This window comes from Carcharodon carcharias, chromosome 17 (genome assembly GCF_017639515.1).
Source record: "Carcharodon carcharias isolate sCarCar2 chromosome 17, sCarCar2.pri, whole genome shotgun sequence".
NCBI classification, from domain to species: domain Eukaryota; kingdom Metazoa; phylum Chordata; class Chondrichthyes; order Lamniformes; family Lamnidae; genus Carcharodon; species Carcharodon carcharias.
In genome coordinates, this window is record NC_054483.1 from 60,550,023 (window position 1) to 60,563,266 (window position 13,244).

Below are 13,244 nucleotides of genomic sequence, written 5' to 3' on the forward strand. Positions count from 1 at the left end.
CATTACAGCCCCATTTATATGAATGCAATTTTCCCTCCATATTCGTTGGCCGAAATAACGCATGAAAGATAATTTTCTCTCTTCTTCTCAGTAACAAACTGCCTGCCGCTCCCTGATTTTCAGCCTCTTCAATGTGAGCGCTTAAATTCCACTGCGTGGCTTACAGTTAAAGTATAGAAAAATAGATTAAAATGGTCAAAAATTAAAGGCATCTAGTTGCAGTTAGAGATTTTTCAGCTGGAAATGTTAATTTGCTGTAATATCAGAGACTGAATATTAAATAACCAAAAAAATGAAAATGCCGTTACAATTTTATTTCTGTCATTGATCTGTGGTACTGCTGACAATGATCTTCACAGTCTGGTCAACTGCATCAGAACTGTACAGGATGTTCAGACCAACCTTTAACACTGGCAATAAATTGAACAGCTGTTGTTTGTGGGGTGAACCATGGCACTCGGCCTGCTAGACATCAGCATAGTCTTATTAAGGGAAGATTGAGAGAGGAATGGTTGGGAAGGACCAGAGGTTATGGGTGCTGGAAGAAGCTAACATTGGGAGATGCATTATGTCCTATTTAGTCCTACTGGAAGAGGTCAGTGTTTCTCTGGAGGTTTTGCTTCTTTCATGTGCAGTGTTGGAAGCTGCTTTAAACATATTGGAGGATGTCTGGTCCCTATGGGACTGTACCACTAATAAGTCAACATCTTCAGCATCTGGATTCTGGATTCACCGACAAGAGGAAACATCCTCTCCAAGTCCAGCTTGTCACTACCATTCAGGATCTGATATACTTCAATCAATTCAGCCCTCACTTTTCTAAACTCCAGTGGGAACAAGTTCAGTCTGTCTAACCTTTCCTCATAAGACAACCTGCTCATTCCAGGTATTAATCTAATAAACCTCCTCTGAACTGCCTCCAATGCATTTATAACCTTCCTTAAATAAGGAGAGCAAAACTGCTCACAATGTTCAAGATGTGGTCTCCCCACTGGCCTGTAAACCCTGCAAAACATTCAAATGGATCAACAGCTTGATTCTGTTGCTCTGAGGATTTGCTGAGCGATGATTGCACTCCCATCCAGAGCTTTCATCCAGATCTCAGCCTCTGTCACTGGGAGTCTCCCTGTCCCCGCACTTGTCAGCTTCACCAACTCTTCATCAAACCATCTGAGTCCCTCATTGGCCAATACAGAGCAGCTTGGACAACACCCAGGAAAGAATGTTTTAAGGAGAATGTCACCACCTCAGTGAAGGGAAAAGTAACAGAGCATGGAAGGATAAAGGATATAAAAATAATTGAAATAGATTCAAAATACTAAAACATTAAGTTGCAGATACAAAGGTCTGAATTGCCAGGATATATTGGTGTCAGCTGGCAACTCGGAAGGGCCAGAATATTAGGGTAGAATGCTGCTATCATCACAATGCCCAATTTTATTTTATTCTTTCACAGGACATGGGCATCACCAGGTAGGCCAGCATTTTTAATGCCCATCCCTAAATGCGCTTGAGGAGGTGGTGGTGAGCCACATTGATGAACCGCTGCAGTCCATGTGGTGCAGGTACACTTACAGTGCTGTTAGGGAGAGAGTGTCAGGATTTTGTCCCAGCAATAATCAAGGAATCGTAATATATTTCCAAGTCAGGATGGTTAGTGGCTTCGAGGAGACCTTCAGGTCATGATGTTCCTGTTTATCTGCTGGAAACATGGAGAGAGCAGGAGCAAAGAGAGACCAGGATCCTGGAGAGCGAGCAAGGGTAGAGACAGCACAGGAGCAAAGAGAGAGCAATAGCATGGAGAGAGAGCAGGAGCATGGAGAGAGGCTAGGAGCATGGAGAGATTGCCGGATCATGGAGAGTGAGCAGGATCATGGAGGGAGAGCAGGATCACTGGGAGAATGTAGCAGCTCTGAAAGAGCAGCAGCACATGAAGGTCAGGAATACAGAGAGAACTGGATCAAGGATACAGCCCGAGCATGGAGAGAACAGAGGTACAGAGAGAGAGAGCAGAAGCAGAGAGGGAGGGCAGAAGCATGGTGAGAGCAGGAGCAGGGAGAAAGAGCAGAAGCATGGAGACAGAGCTGGTGCATGGAGAGAGCAAGAGTATGGAAAGAGAACGGGTGCATGGAAAGAGAGCAGAAGCACAGAGAGGGAGCAGGACCACAGGAAGTGAGCAGGAGCATGGGTAGAGCAGAAGCTAGGAGAGAGATTAGGAGCATGGATGGAGAGCAAGAGCATGGAGAGAGCAGGAGCACAGAGAGAGCAGGAGCACAGAGCAAAAGCAGGAGCAGAGAGAGAGGGAGCAGGAGCATGGAGAGAGCAGGAGCATGGAGCAAGCAGCAGCTGGAGAGACCAGGAGCACAGAGAGACCAGGAGCACAGAGAGACCAGAAGCATGGAGAGAGCAGGAGGATAGAGAGAGAACAGGTGCATGGAGAGAGAACGGGAGCACAGAAAGATAACAGGAGCATGGCGAGAGAACAGGATCATGGGGAGAGAGAAGGAGCATAAGGAGAGAGCAGCAGCAAAGAGAGAGCAGGAGCAGGGAGAGTGCAGGAATAGGGAGAAAGAGCAGGAGCATGGAGAGACAGCAAGAGGACGGGGAGAGAGCAGGAGCATGGAGTTTGCAGGAACACAGAGAGAGTGCAGCAGCATGGAGAGAGAAGAGAAGTGCAGAGAGAGGGCATGAGCATGGAGCGATAGCAGGAGAATGGAAACAGCATGGGCATGGCAGGGTAGGAGCACAGAAAGAGAGCAGGAGCATGGAGAGATCAGGAGCACAGTGAAAAAGCCAGAAGCATGGAGAAAGCAGGAGCACAGGGAGAGCAGAAGTGCAGGGGAACAGAGGGAACAGGCGCACAGATAGGTCAGGATCACAGAGCAAGTGCAGGAGCAGAGAAAGAGAGAGCACGAGCATGGCAAGAGCAGGACCACAGGGAGTGATCAGGAGCATGGAGATAACAGGACCATGGACAGAGCGGGAGCACAGAGAGTGAGCAGGAGCATGGAGAGAGCAGGAGGATAGAGAGAGAACAGGTGCATGGGGAGAGAACAGGAGCACAGAAAGATATCGGGAGCATGGAAGGAGAGCAGGATCATGGAGAGAGAGCAGGAGCACAGGGAGAGAGCAGCAGCAAAGAATGAGCAGGACCAAAGAGAGTGAGTAGGAGCATGGAGATAGCAGGAGCACAGAAGGAGAGCAGAATATTGAGAGTGCAGGAGTAGGGAGAAAGAGCAGGAGCACGGAGAAAGAGCAGGAGCATGGAGAGAGAGAGAGCAGGAGCACAGGGAGAGACCAAGAACACAGAGAGAGTGCAGGAGCATGGAGAGAGAAGAGAAGTGCGGGCAAGAGAATCAGCATGGAGAGATAGGAGGAGAATGGAGGCAGCATGGGCATGGGAGAGTAGGAGCATGGAAAGAAAGCAGGAGCATGGAGAGACCAGGAGCACAGAGAGAAAGCCAGAATCATAGAGCAAGCAGGAGTACAGAGAGAGCAGAAGTGCAGAGAAAGCAGGGGAACAGAGCGGAAAGGAGCACAGATAGGTCAGGGTCACAGAGCAAAAGCAGCAGCGGAGCAAGAGGGAGCAGGAGCAGGGAGTGAGCAGGAATACAGAGACAGCAGGAGCATAGAGAGAGCAGGAGCATTGAGAGAGCAGGAGCACGGCAAGAGCAGGATCACAGGGAGAGATCACGGGCATGGAGGTAACAGGACCACAGAGAGAGCAGGAGCACAGAGAGTGAGCAGGAGCATGGAAAGAGCATGAGGTTAAAGAGAGAACAGGTGTATTGAAAGAGAACAGGAGCACAGAAAGAGAGCAGGAGCATGGAGGAAGAGCAGGATTATGGGAGAGAGCAGGAGCACAGTGAGAGAGCAGCAGTAAGGAGAGAGCAGGAGCAAAGAGAGCGCAGGAGCATTGAGAAAGCAGGAGCACAGAGGGAGAGCAGAAGCATGGAGACTGCAGGAGTAGGGAGAAAGAGCTGGAGCACGGAGAGAAAGCAGGCACATGGAGAGAGAGCAGGAGCATGGAGAGAGAGCAGAAGTACGAGAGAGGGCAGGAGCATAGAGAGATAGCAGGAGAATGGAGACAGCATGGGCATGGGAGAGTAGGAGCATGGAAAGAGAGCAGGAGCACGGAGAGAGCTGGAGCATAGAGAGAAAGCCAGAAGCATGGAGAAAGCAGGAGCACAGGGAGAGCAGAAGCACAGATAGAGCAGCGGAACAGAGTGAACAGGAGCACAGAGACAGCAGGAGCACGGAGAGAGCAGGAGCACAGAGAGAGAGCAGGAGCACAGAGGGAGCAGGAGCATGGGGAAAGCAGATGCACGGAGAGAGCAGGAGCATTGGAAGAGCAGCAGAACAGAGAGAGCAGCATGGAGCTATCTCTGCTTTCTCTGTGCATAGCAAGAACAGGAGCACCGAGAGAGCAGGAGCACTGGGTGAGCAGAAGCATAGAGAGAGCAGGGGCACAGAGTGAGCAAGAGAACAGTGAGAGCAGAAGCATGGAGAGAGCAGGAGGATGGGGCAGGCAGCAGCAGAGAGAAAATGAACGGTGAAAGCTGGAGCATGGGGAGGGCAGGAACATGGAGGGAGCAGGAAAATGAGAAGAGCAGGAGCACAGAGAGTGCAGGGACACGGGGAGAGCAGTAGAACATAGAGTGAGCAGAAGCACGAGAGAGCAGGGGCACAGTAGAAAGCAGAAGCAGGGAGAAAGCAGGAGCACTGAGAGTGCAGGGGCAGGGGGAGGACATGAGCACAGAGAAAGAGCAGGGACATAGAGAGAGCAGGAACACAGAGAGAGCAGGAGAACCGAGAGAGGTGGAGCACAGAGAGATCAAAAGCACGGAGAGGGAGCAGGAGCAGAGAAAGAGAGCAGGAACATGGAGAGAGAGGGGGAGCATTAAGAGAGCAGGAGTACAGAGAGAGCAGGAGCACTGGGTGAGCAGAAGCATAGAGAGAGCAGGGGCACAGAGTAAGCAAGAGAACAGCGAGAGCAGAAGCATGGAGAGAGCAGGAGGATGGGGCAGGCAGCAGCAAAGAGATAGAAAATGAATGACGAAAGCAGGAGCATGGGGAGGGCAAGAGCATGGAGAGAGCAGGAGAATGAGAAGAGCAGGAGCACAGAGAGTGCAGGGACACGGGAAGAGCAGCAGAACAGAGAGTGAGCAGAAGCACAAGAGAGCAGGGGCACAGTAGAAAGCAGAAGCAGGGAGAAAGCAGGAGCACGGAGAGTGCAGGGGCAGTGGGAGGGCATGAGCACAGAGAAAGAGCAGGGACATAGAGAGATCAGGAACTTAGAGAGAGCAGGAAAACTGAGGGTGGTGGAGCACAGAGAGATCAAAAGCACGGAGAGGGAGCAGGAGCAGAGAAAGAGAGCAGGAGCATGGAGAGAGAGGGGGAGCATTAAGAGAGCAAGAGTACAGAGAGAGCAGGAGGTTGGAAGGCAAGAAAATGAAGAGAGCAGGAGAACAGGGAGAGCAGGGGCACAGGGAGTGCAGGAGCACAAAGACAGAGCAGGAATACAGAGAGAGAACAGAAGCACAGGGAGAACAGGAGTATAGAGAGAGCAAGAGCACTGAGAGAGCAGGAGTGTGGAGAGAGCAGGAATATGGAGAGAGCAGAAACACAGAGAGACAGCAGGAACACAGAGACAGCAGAAACACAGAGAGAGAGAGCAGGAACACAGCGAGAGCAGGGGAACAGAAAGAGCAGGAGTAGGGAGAGAGCAGGGGTACAGAGAGAACAGGAGTATGGAGAGAGCAGGATCACAGTGAAAAAGCATGTGCATGGAGAGAGCAGGAGAACAGGGACAGCCAAGCACAGAATGAGAAGGAGCACAGAGTGAGTAGGAGCATGGAGAGAGCCAGAACTCAGAGAGGGCAGGAGCACAGAGAGTTGAGGAGTATGGGGAGATCAGGAGCACAGAGAGAGACCAGGAGCACAGAGAAAGCAGGAGCGTGGAGAGAGCTGGAGCACGTAGAGTGCAAGAGCACGGGGACAGCAGGAGTACGGAGAGAAAACAGGAGAACTGAGAGATCAATAGCACAGAGAAAGTGCAGGAGCATGGTGAGAGCATGAGCACAGAGAGAGCAGCTGGTGGGGGAGAGCAGGAGCATGGAGAGAGCAGGAGCAAGGAGAGAGCAGAAACATGGAGAAAGAGCAGGAACATGGAGAGGGCAGAAGCAGTGAGACAGCAGCAGTACAGAGAGAGCAGGAGTATGTGGAGAGCAGGAGCACTGAGAGAGCAGGAGGTGGGAGAGAGCAGGAGGACAGGGAGAGCAGGAGAATGGAGAGACAACTGGTGAATGCACAGAGAGCAGGAGCATAGAGAGAGCAAGAGCACGGGGAAAGCAGGAGTACAGAGAAACACCAGGAGCACAGATATAGCAGGAGCATGGAGAGAGCAGGAGCGGGGGAGTGCATGAGCACAGAGAGAGAGAGCAGGAACACAGAGAGAGCAGGAGCTCAGAAAAAGCAGGTGCACAGAGAGAAAGCTGGAGCATGGAGAGAGAGCAGGTGAACTGCGAGATCAGTAGCACAGAGAGAGAGAGTAGGAGCACGGTGAGAGCAGGAGCTTGGAGATCTGGAGGTGGGAGAGAGCAGGAGCACAGGGAGAGCAGGAGCAAGTGCAGAGCAGGAGCATGGAAAGAGCCCAAGCATGGAGAGAGCAGGAGCATGGCGAGAGCAGGAGCAGAGGGAGGGCATGAGCATGGAGAGAGCTGGTGGACAGAGACAGAGCTGGTGCATTGAGAAAGAGCAGGAGGTGGGACAGAGCAGGAGCACAGAGACAGAGTAGGAGGACAGAGAGAGCAGGGACATGGAGAAAGCAGGAGCATGGAAAGATTAGGAGCACAGAGAGAGATTGAGCACAGTGAGAGAGCCAGAGCACAGAAAGAGGGCAGGAGAATGGAGAGAACATGAGCTGGGAGAGAGCAAAATCACAGGGAGACAAGGTGTGCAGGGAGAGTAGGAGCATGGGGAGAACAGGAGCATGGAGAGAAGCATATTGGGAGAGCAGGAGCCCCGAGACAGCAGAAGCAAAGGGAGAGCAGGACCACGGTGAGAGAGAAGGAGCATGGAGAGAACAAGGTTACCGAGAGAGCAGGAGCACGGTGAGAGCAGGAGCACAAAGAGAGCAGTTGCACAGCGAGAGAGAGCTGGAGCATGGAGAGAGAGCTGAAGAACTGAGAAATCAGTAGCACAGAGAGAGAGCAGGAGCCTGGTGAGAACTGGAGCACAGAGAAAGCAGGAGGTAGGAGAGAGCAGGAGCACAAGGAGAGTAGGAGCATGGGGAAAGCAGGCACATGGGGCAACCAGGAGCACAGAGAGAGAGCTGGAGCATGCAGAAAGAGCAGGAGCATAGAGCGAGCAGGAGCCCCGAGAGAGCAGGAGCATGGAGAATGTGGGAGCACGGAGAGAGAAAGAGCATGGGGAGAGCAGGAGTACAGAGGGAGAGCAGGAGCACAAATAGAGCAGGAGCTTGTAGAGTGCTGGAGCCTAAAGAAAGCAGGAGCATGGATATAGCATTAAGTGAGCAGTCTTACCAGAAAATTTTAATAAGGTTTGCTTTCAGATGCATTCAAAAGGAATCACTAATGTGAGAATGTGTGGACTTTCTTCTCTCAATTCCACCTCCTCAGTTGGTTTCAACAAATTTTTAAATTTCCTTTTCAGAAGGAAATGCCTTTTACAGATCAGAACATATTTAACTATTTAAGCTGTGAGCAATAAGGAGCCAATCAAACAATATTTTTCTGTCAAAGGAACAGCAAATTTATTAAACATAGAAAAATAATAAAAATGTGACATCAAGCATACAGCTCTCGTGCAGGCATTCCAACAGACACACACACACAGACACACACTTACTAGAAATAAGGGTAGTTGGAGTACAATAAAAAAAAGGGTAATAGACTATACGGTTAAGTGTCATTTGAGTGTCCTTGAAGCATAGGTTCTAAACACCGCGGCCAGGGTTGGCTGGATTCATGGATGGGTCAGATGTAGAAGATGTTGCAATTATTCCAAGATCTCAGTTCACTGGTAGGTTTTTAGTAGAGTTCGCTTCTCAAACCAGGTCACACTCTTATTCCAAAAGAGAGGAGGGGAGAGAAAGCAGTCTTCAGCCTGTTTCCTCTGCTGAAGTCTTTCTTCACAACACCTGTATCACTTGCAATCTCTCTCTAGTGGCTGGACAGCCTTGCCTTGAAATACTTCACCCATCGCGTATTCCCAAGAGGTTTTGGTCGTATCAGTCTGTTGTGGTTATACTTTCATTATCCAGTAATTTGCATTATTAATATCTCTTCCTTAGACGTTGTGAGTTTCAATGATTGTTTGCATTAGAGGACATGTCTCTCCCTTCACAATCCCCTGAGGTTGAAGTATTTGTTTCTCACCTTCAATTTGGAATGTGGCCTTGCATTTTTAAGTAGTTTGCTGTGTCAGTTCAGATTGCATAATGTTTAATCAGTCAAAAATTGAAAATCAGATTTTCAAAATATAAAAGGACACAGTCTCGTGACACCTCCCCATCACAAAAAATGAAATGAGATTCACTTTCATTTTATTACAAGATATAAAAGCACAAAACACACAAAAACCACACTCTCATCCATTCACTCTCATAGCCTTGGTTTGAATTATCCCAACAGTTCTAACTGACTCTCATGTTCTGGAGAGTCCACAATCACAGTCAATTTCCCTTCAATGTGAGTGATTTTTAGGGGATATGGTTGGAGAAACAAATCTCAATAAAATAACCTTGCATTCTGAATTTGAATTTCTCTGCAGAGGTCAAAGGGTAATGGTCGGTATAGACTGTGGTCTATTTGTATCCATTTCAAACACATATCTCAAAATGTTTGACACCAGTAATAAACTCAGAGCTTCCAATTCTACTGTGGAATATGTTTTAATGTTTGTTTAGATTTTTGGAGAAATACCCAGTTGGTCTCTCTGTTCCTCATCTGTCCTCCTGGACCCCGAGGTCACTAACATTGATGGTTGCTTTAAATGCTTGGTTAAAATTTGGAGCTGCTCACACTGGTTCATTAATTAAAATAGCTTTCAGCTCCTCGAAAGCTGCCTGGCATTTTTAGATCGATACTACTGTTACTTTTTTTCTCTGGTACGTATTTCAATTGGGCAGCTACCATGCTGAAGTTTAGGATGAACCTGCCGTGGAACCCATGCACCCCTAAAAATCTCATGATTTCCCATTTCATTGAGGGAATGGGAAACTGTACTGCTGCTTGTGCCTTTGTAGCTCTGGGTAGTACTTGTCCTTGATCCACCACGTGTCCTAGGTATGTCACCTGGGCCTTAGCAAATGTACTCTTTGCCTGATTGAACACTAGATCAGCTGACTGCAATTTCTGGAAGAGGGCTTCCAGTTGTTCTAAGTGAGTTTCCCAGGAGTCACTGTACACTAGGAGGTCAGCTAGGAACATGACACAATTGGGTAAGCCCCCCACTACCTGGTTCATCAGCCTTTGGAATGTGGCTGAGGTATTTCTGAGTCCAAATGGCATGACTCAACTCTGGTATAACCCATCCAGATTTATGAAGGCAGAGATTTGCTTCACGCGGGGATCAAGGGAACCTGCCAGTGTCTCTTGAGTAAATCTACATTTGTAATTTAAGCTGCATTACCTACCCTATCTATGCGGTCTTCTAGGTGGAGTATTGGGTGGGAATTTGCTTTGCTCAGTACATTAACCGTTCGGTATTCAATACAAAGCCTTGTGGAGTCATGCGACTTGGACATGAGCACAACTGGGCAGCTCCAGCTACTGCTGCTAGGTTCTATTAGTTTGTGCTCCAGCATGCAGTTAATCTCCTGAGCCTGGGCTAGCTTTTCTGGTCCTAGACAATAGGGATATTGCCTTATGGGAGAAGCCTCTCCCACATCCACATCATGTGGAGCTAAAGTAGTGCAGCCTGACTTGTCCCTACAGGTGCTTTTAAATGCAGTAAGCAGCCTTGTCAGGATCCTTGTTGTTCTGTATTTAGGTTTGTAAATATGGTGTTTAATTTTGCTAGAAGCTCTGTGTTTGCTAGCTGGGCAGTAGGGGGTTCAATGTGGGTCTCATATACTTCTAACTCCAATTCATCCTCACTGTTCCTCTTGTCCTCCAGGTCTATTGTGAGGGGGTCTCCACTCCCTCATCAGCACTTCATTTTAAATGTGGCAGCATTCAGGGATTACCTCAAAAAATATATACCCTTGTGACAGTACTCATTTGACTCAAAAGGTGTAATTTGGAAGAAGTTTTACATCAGCCATCGAAACATGCTCAAAGATATCTCTGAAATCAAAAGCAATCATCAGGCATCAAAAATGATCATCAGGCAGCAAAAGCGATCATTCCACCTCCCACGCCCCCTTACTCACCCGTGCCCTCCCATCTCAACTCACTTAGTCATGTCCTTCTTCCCCACTCAGCCCCACTCACTTACTCTAAGTTTTAAAAGGGGTCTTTTGATATTTCAAACTTATTTTAATTTAGCTGTGTATGGTCTAATTCTGGAACTGAAATTGCCCTTTTATACTGTTTGAGTTCGACAGAGATATAACCGTCAGGCAAATACTCAGACACCAAATTAGTAAATGCTATCGAAGTTAATTGATTATAAACAAATTTTAGAAGCTCATCAACTAACTAAAAGAGGAAGAATATAGGAAAAGTTTACTTATCAATGAAACTCTACCAATTCCACGCTTTCAATTGGGTAGTCAATCCAAGAGAAGCGGACAACAACTTCAACTCCTCACACCGGCTGAGGAACTGTCACTGCCTCCGAGAAGCATGACACCTTCCTGGGATTTCTACTGGCAGGGAATCTGCTACTGATCATCCTCTCAGCCCGTCAATGGTGGGCCATGTTTCCCGCAATCTGACATCAGCAACCTCATTGTCATAAATCAGCATTTCAGTATAAGCATGCCCGCCACAGAATCGCTCCCCACCCCCCCACCACCGCTGAATTGTCTGCCCACATCAATGGGAAAACACGCCAACGTGTTTCACAACAGCACATCAGCGACGTGCACCTGGAGGGCTGTACTACGCTCTGGACTTCGAGGTTTGTTTGCCTACCTTGCTTCAGTCAGTACTCGCAGTCATCAGCGCCAGGCTTCACAGACAGCACCACATCACTTTTAGTCGAGGGGGTGGTCAGGCGGAAGCTGCTCACAGCAGCTCTCTACCTACCAGATTAGCAATTAGCCGGGGGGTGGCTTTTCAGTGGCTGCAGGGCTGGGGTTACTTTGTGAAGGGGGTGAAGTGGCCTCAGGCAAAGGAAGAGGCTACTGGATGAGGGCTGTACTGGGGAAGGAGGGTATCCCAGGGTGTGTGGGGGCATATGCTGATCTGTGCTAGTGGCCTCAAGATGTTGGGGGCTGAGGAGAAAGTCTCCAGAGGTGATGAGGTGGAGACTTGTGGGTATGTGTGTGAGAATGGGTGGTGATGTCTCTTGAGCTGGCAGTGAGTGACATGCCAGTGAATGTGTGATGAGTTTAAGTGTGTGAGTGTAGAGTGATGAGATGGTTGCCATTCCCTGGCAGCATGGATGAGGCCATTCATCTTCTATCTGCATTGGATGGCCAACCTCTTCTGTGCATCATTGACACTGATCACCACTGCCATCACCTACCAAGACTGAGTGGTAATGTAGCTGCCCCTCCTGTGGCCAAAGCAGGGATATAGGACATCACAATGGGCCTCCGTGGTGTCCTAAAAGTTCTTGAGGGCTGCAGTTTTCTTGCCTTTAGGAGCCATTTCTTCTGTGCTGCAGTCCTGGTCTGGAAGGACTGAGCATGGCTGTCTTTTAAACGTGATGCCTGGCGTGATGAAGCAGCGAGGTGATGGCGTGGTGGGCAAATGAGACCCTACTCACCATGGAAACGGGGTGTTTCCCAGGAATGCATAAGTAATGTGGCGGGTTTGGGATGATACAGCGTGAAAACCCGGCATTGCGGCCGATGGGTAAAACATCATTTTACCTGCCCGCTACCGCACTTAGTGCAAATCGGGGCGATTCTGCCCATTGTCTTAAACTTAGAATGCCTTCCTTTAAGCTATGTCTCTTATCTTGCTACCTTTGCAAGAGTCCCATTCATTAAGGTAGAATCAACAGTCAAGGGCAGTATGTGTTACTGATAGAGAGTCCAAGGCTAATGCTATTTCTCTCCCAGTTGCTACAGCACTTTAATTCTCTCATAAGAAATGCTAATGGAGAAATACAGAAACCACATAAAACAACTTCTAATGAAAAGCTGATTTTTAATTACTTATCATTCAATTAAAGAGTAATTGAGGTACTTTCTTTCAAGGAAATCATCTGTTGCTTGTCAGTGACTGCTTCATACTACTGTTTTGGGTTAGTTTGTTGCAAAAGGATAACAGCTTCAGCATGGCTTCTTTTCCTGTTCAAGTGATATTAGTATAAAATAGCCAAGTTGAGCAAGCTGACTAAAGCCTACTAAAATAAATTTTAAAACCTAGTCCAGCTTACATCTCCCATCCTCACTCAGACCTCACTCACTCATCCCCTCCCCATTCTCCATCCAAGGCATGATATTGTTGATATCAACTGATGTCTAAAATTTCATCAAATTTTGCCATGATTGCTGGAACTTAGGTTTTATCCTTCATGAACAAGCTCTATGGTTACTTCTGATGTCAATTCAATGCTTCTGTGCACTTTGAAGCCAATTAAATGATGCTAAGTTATCACAAATGTTGTTGTTTGAGGGCTGTGTGATTCCATTTGATGTCAATTGATGACTAATGATGTTAGTTGATCTCTACTGGGATGTTAAATTATAGCTAAATGATCACTTCTGAGTGCAGATAATGTCAAACGATGGCTAAATGATCACTTTTGAACACAGATGATCACAAATGAGTTCATATGATCCCTGTTGAATGCTGTTGATTGAAAATGATGTCAAAATCTAGGAGAGGAAGTGTAGCAGCACTATGGGAGCAAAGCACAGAGAGCAGGAGTCTAGCCAGAGCACTGTAAGTGCAGAGGGAAGAGCAGAACAACAAGAGACTACCATTTGCTTATGTTCTCTTGCCCATAGCTTCTTAGGCAGTTGCCTACATCTGCCACCTGTCACTGGGTTGCAGACCCTAGGGGTCCATGGACCCCAGTTTGAAAACCACTGATATCTGTAACCCACTTGTTCAGTCAGAATCAGAGCACTTCTCTCATTTTTCTAGCCTTTGCCTGTT